This window comes from Vigna radiata, chromosome 5 (genome assembly GCF_000741045.1).
Source record: "Vigna radiata var. radiata cultivar VC1973A chromosome 5, Vradiata_ver6, whole genome shotgun sequence".
In the NCBI taxonomy this organism is placed as follows: domain Eukaryota; kingdom Viridiplantae; phylum Streptophyta; class Magnoliopsida; order Fabales; family Fabaceae; genus Vigna; species Vigna radiata.
In genome coordinates, this window is record NC_028355.1 from 8,563,103 (window position 1) to 8,568,970 (window position 5,868).

The following is a 5,868-nucleotide window of genomic DNA, read 5'->3' on the forward strand; positions in this document are numbered from 1 at the left end:
GAACGGTTAATTTTCATGAGTGCATTGCTTAGTGGATTGATCATTCATAATGTATAACATCTGTTGTGCAATCTTTAGATTGAAAGCATGCATGCATCTTATTTTGGATTTCACTGAGGATATTGAATTGAGTAGTTTTGTCATGTACTTTGGGATTGTTGAAACATTGGATGGAAGAGGATAAAGCCAAGTTTTCTTTTGTGTGTTGTTTTGTTTTGTTTTACTTGAGGACAAGCAAAATTCTAAGTTTGAGGTGTTGATGAAAGTTGAAAAACAGTTATTTTCATATGTCAAATTGGACTGAATTATGCCCTTTACTACTTGGAATGAGCCGAGAATCAAGCAAAACTCAATAAATGAGTCTGTAGAAAGTCAAAAGTTGTTTTTAGCGATATTATGCTTGTTTTGCATTGTTTTGTAGCTATTTTGAGAAAGTGAAGAATGGAGTTGAAGATACAGGTCGTAGACTCAAGAAAAGAGCATAAAAATGAAGATTTGAAGAGTCAACGCACCGCCCGACGGTATCTTGAACCGTCGGGCGGTCCAGGGAGAGGAGTAGGCATGGCGATTGGCGCTGGGCGGTTTCGAGGGGCTTTTGGGAAACCGCCGGGCGGCACACTTAAATCGCCGGGCGGTGGTCCGTTGGGCTTGGGCTTGTTTTCTGTTGCGCTCCTCACTTATAAATACCCCTCGAGTTCAGACTCATTCTATTGACAGGGGAGAACGGCCAGACCTAATTCTGCTCTCTGGAGAGGATATCTTGGATGCTTAGGCTCCTTTTCATCTTTTCTAGGGTTTGCTTTTCCATTCTTCTTCCATTTTTCATCTAGTTTCACCATGTCTATGGTGAACTAAACCCTATTGTTGTTGGGGGGAAACAATGTAATCTTTTGATACTCTCTTTTATTTAAACTCTTGATTATTTATATGGTCTCCATATGTTTTGATTGATAATTGTTGGGTTCTCATCTGTGCTTAAGACCTTTATCGTTTAACTCATTCGGTAACTGATGTTTGTCTTTATTGATATGAGGACGTACAGTAATGACATGAACTGGTGAGTAATTTCTTGATTTTGCAATACCACCTAGGGATAGGGGTAGGACGATGAATTGCGTTAACTTCTGTTTATAATGCGGTATTAATTGCTAGAGAAGGCTAGGGATAGCAAGCCGGTAGTTAATATTAGGCTCTTTTCGCCGAGGGATCGGGCTATGGGTAGGCTAAGAAAGTCGCATGACAATTAATTAATCAAACTAATAATTCAAGAGGAGTAGATAAGAGAGAGCAAATAATATGAAATTGTAAACCCCCAACAACATCCATTCATCCATTGTTTTCGTTTGTCAATTGAATCAACTTTATTTTACATGTTAATATTTTTGTTCTCAAATCCAATTTGTTAATTTTTATTTTCAAGTCTTATTATTTTAATTCACGTGAACGAGAAAGCCTTTCGAGTCTCTTGGGAAAACGATACTTGGTCTTACCATTTATATTACTTGTACGATTTGGTACGCTTGCCAATCTATTAACAAGTTTTTGGCGCCGTTGCCGAGGACTCGAGGTTTATTTTTCTAGTAGTGTGAATTGATTGAATTTGACTTGGTTGTAATTATTTTTGTTTATTTTTTTTTTAATTGCGTTTAATTTTATTTTTTGGTAAAAGTGCTTTTAGGGTGTGTTTCTTGTGTATGCAGGAAACAATACATACTAGAAGCAGGAAAAACCAACAACCTCTGTTAGAAGGTCTACCAGACGAGAGGAGAAAGAGACGTCCTTCACGAGAGAGATCTCTTTCTCCAGAAGCTATTTCGCATTCTTCACTTGAGACTTTTGCACCAGATCTTGAGGAGAACCAACCTCCTCCTAGACGCACTTTGGGGGACGCAGCTAATACAGTTGGCCCCTTGAACTTCAACAGCATTGCAGTTCCAGCAGACAACACAACCAGCATGGTGATGAGTCCGACACTCATCCAGTCAGTCCAGAACAACCAATTCCATGGGTTGTCAAATGAAAATCCATACAAGCATTTGACAATCTTTGGTGAGATTTGCAACACGGTAAAGATAACTGGAGTGACAGACGACAGAGTCAGACTTAGTTTGTTTCCTTTCTCTCTTGGAGGAAACGTAAAAGACTGGTTGAATTCTTTCCCAGAAGGAACATTCAGGACTTTGGAAGCGGTGGTCCAACAATTTGTTACTAAATTCTTCCCAATTCCAAAAATTAATCAAGGGAAGCTGGAGATCACTTCGTTCAAACAAGGGATGGAGGAAACTCTAGGGCAGGCATGGGATAAATTCAAAGGTTTATTGAGGGCGACCCCAGTTCATGGGTTCGATAAAACTTCATACTTGCTTGCGTTCCTTGGAGGTTTGCGCGCTCATTCCAAAATGATGTTAGATGCCTCAACTGGAGGCAGTATTAATAAAAAAATAGAAGATGAGATGTACGACTTGATTGAAGAGATGGCTTTAAATGAAGTGTCGCAGAGTGAGAGGGGCAAGCAAAAAGGAGGACTCTTGCATCTTCCTACTGAAGACGCTGCAGTTGCACAAAATCACCTCCTCAGCCAGAAATTGGACAAGTTGACAAAGGTCCTCTCCGAACTTCCTCGGGGACTTAGAAATATTTCTCAGGCACAACAACTTTGCGATTTATGCGGTGGTGACCATATTAATGGTCAATGTGCTTTCACGGAGGAGATGCAGCAGGACGTGAATTACACGGGGGCCCAATTTCAGTACAAGTAGGGAAATTTCAACCAAGGTAATTCTAACCAAGGTTGGAAAAATCATCCTAGTATTGGGCAAAGCCAGAATACTTCTTCTGGACAAGGAGGAAACTTCCGGCAGCAACAATCGTTCCCTCTGTGGCAGCAAGTGAGTAATTTGACTGAGTCTGTCAGGACCTTAAGTAGTCGATTTGATGACTTCTACAAAAGATATGAGCAGCAGGTAAATAACAATCAAGCCAATTTTAAATCACTGGAGTCACAGATTAGGCAGCTGGCAACAAGAATAGAAATTACAGAGAAAAACCAGTTTAGGGCCAGCACTGAGGCTAACCCTAGGAGGGAATGCAAGATTATTACAAGCCAGGATGATTGGGAAGCAGACAGTGAGGATGGCTGGGATGTAGACATTGAACCGTTCCATGTGGTGAACAATGAAGAGGAGGAGATGTTAATGGTTGAGTTCTTTGAACCCATGGCAGTGAAGATGAAGAAGATGAGAATTATAATGAAGAAGAGGTTGGTGGAGAAAAAGACGAAATAGGAACCAGAATTAATCATAATGGGGGCTGTAGAGAGATTTTCAACCGGAGACTGTGGTACCTTTAGGAAATCAGCGGCTTCCTCACTATTCAGAAAGAATCAAAATCAACAGAGATGATGAAATTGAGCTTACTGATGAAGAAGAGGATCTTGTTGAAAATGAGTTGACTAACGAAGAAGAGGATCTTGTTGTTCAACCACAAAAGAGTAATTATCCTCCTAAGGCTAAAGATTCGGGGTGCTTAACACTGTTATGTTCTCTGAATGATTTGGATGTGGAACCTATGATAGATTCTGGATCTAGCATTAATTTAATACCCACTTGACTTTTGAAGGAAATCAGTGGGCTTGTGTTGAAACCCTCTGACTTGACTATAGCAATGGCAGATGGTTCTATAAAAGTGCCAGTAGGAATGGTGGAAAATGTTGTTCTGCGAGCAGACTGTCTTGAGTTTTTAGCAGATTTCATTGTCATGGATGTTAAAACGGAGGAGGAGTATCCTATAATTTTGGGGCGAACCTTCATGGCAACATCAAAGATGCTTATTGATGTTCATGATGTTACCAATAAGGGAGTATTGGTAAAACCTGAAGATGAGTTTTGATGATGCTGCAACTTGTAGATTTTGAATATAATAGGAAAATATTTAAAAAGCAACTTGTAGATTTTGAATGTAGTAGGAAAATATTGTAATATTGTAATTCTTACTGATATAATCGATTATGGTCAAGCTATAATCGATTATCACATGTTTTTGTACTAGAATAATCGATTATCATGAAGCAATAATCGATTATCACAAGTCATACTTGAATAATCGATTATCACTTCATATAATCGATTATCACTTTTTNAAAACTCTNTAACNGANTTGAATAATCGATTATCNCTTANAATAATCGATTATTCATGGNAGTTGGGAGCTGACCTTTGGCATTCAGTGTACTTGGCTATATATTTGGATTTTGGAGAATTCAGAACTTAACGTTTTTGAACTGAGAAAGCTTGTTAGAACACTGTGTGTCAGAGGAATGTTCTTAGAGAGCTTTTTGTTCATTGTTCCCTTGCTTGTTCTTGTGAAAGGAGAGGCTTGCGTATCGTGTGTCGATAGTTGGAGCAGACTCTCTTCAAGTTAGCAAGGTACTCTGCCTGGTCTTGTGAAAGGAGAAGCTCGCGAATTGTTGGTCGATTGACGGAGCGCTTCTCTTCAAGTTGGTAGAGTGGTTCTTTTCGTTCTAAATCTTGTTCATCAAATTGTAATCTGTAAAACTATTTTTAGTGGAACTATTAATCACTCTTTGTAGTGATTAACGACTGGACGTAGATTCTGCTGAATCGAACCAGTATAAAAACACTCGTGTGATTTTTCTATTCCCTACACTTATTTCACTTAACGCATATCAACTGTTTGGTTAATTTTCTAAAAGAAAATTACTTTTGTTTCAAAAAGGCCAAATTCGTTTCACTACAAGAAAAATGGTTATTATCTACGGATTTTTATATACGGATTTTAATCTATATGTAACATAGGTATTATATGCGGATTTTACATACGGTTCGTGAAAATTGAATTATATACGGATTTTATCTAGCAATATATCCATATATAAAATCCGTATGTAATTTATACGCGCGATGGCGGAAAAGTTTCCTAAGGATTTAATCCGTATATAAGTACTATAATCCATATGCAAATGAAAGCAAGTATTATCTACCGATATTATATACGGATCTAGAAATTCATTTTTTATAAAAAAAATTGAAATTAGGTTTCTTTAATTCCAAGCCTATTTGCTCGAGCACTCACTCCAACTTTGTTCTCTCGAATCTCTCTCAAACCCTAACTCCAACTTTCCTGATCGCATTGAAACTCTCTTCTCTGGAACCCATGTATGTGTTCGAAGCTTTTTTTCCTAAATCTCATTATGCCTCTTTGTGAGAAATCTCGCTCACCACTATCGTTCGGCCTCTATGGTTCAACGTTAGTCTTCGTTAGGATAACGCTTATCTGTTAAGTAATCCTTTTTCCTTCATTTTCGTAGTATTCTCTAATGCTAGGAATCCACAAAATCGAGAAAGGGTGAAAGACGTGAACCCTAATCTGTGTTTATGTTTGTGTTGCGATTGAAGGACCGAGACATATACCGGTTAGTGTTGCGAAGCCCTTAATGAAGGAACCAGAGAAAATGTGCTTTTATTTTCCTCTATTCGTTGGTTTTCTATATATGTACTTTGGTATGTAATTTATGTTGTAATTCCTGATTGGATAGTGACAATTTTGCTTATTGTTCTCTTCTTAGGTAACAATCATTCTAGTTGCTATTTCACTTTGGCACTATATATGTTAACTGATTTTATTGTCTTGCAGACACGTCAACAAAAGCTTTCTATAAGGGGGTTGAAACCTGGAAAAAGGAAACCATAATGGAAAAGGCAACCATCCAACGGTGAGTTCAGATACTATTCATCAATGTTAGTATTTAAAGGTTGTGAAAGGAGTAGTTGATAAGGTAGAGAAAATGTAGAGATAGTAGGATGTAGAAGTAGTAGTTGGAAGAAGTGTAGTAGTTGTCTTAGTTGTTGT

At 38.1% G+C, this 5,868-nt stretch overlaps 1 long non-coding RNA gene across 4 annotated transcripts in view; it reads left to right on the top strand.

Moving 5' to 3' along the window:
• Positions 1-5,089: 5,089 nt before the first annotated feature.
• LOC111241572 overlaps positions 5,090-5,868 on the top strand; it is a 9,663-nt gene continuing 8,884 nt past the window's right edge. For all 4 annotated transcript variants that reach the window (XR_002667624.1, XR_002667625.1, XR_002667626.1 and 1 more), the window contains exons 1-3: positions 5,090-5,174; positions 5,327-5,431; positions 5,653-5,731. This is a non-coding gene — a long non-coding RNA (uncharacterized LOC111241572). The remainder of the gene's footprint in view (positions 5,175-5,326; positions 5,432-5,652; positions 5,732-5,868) is intronic.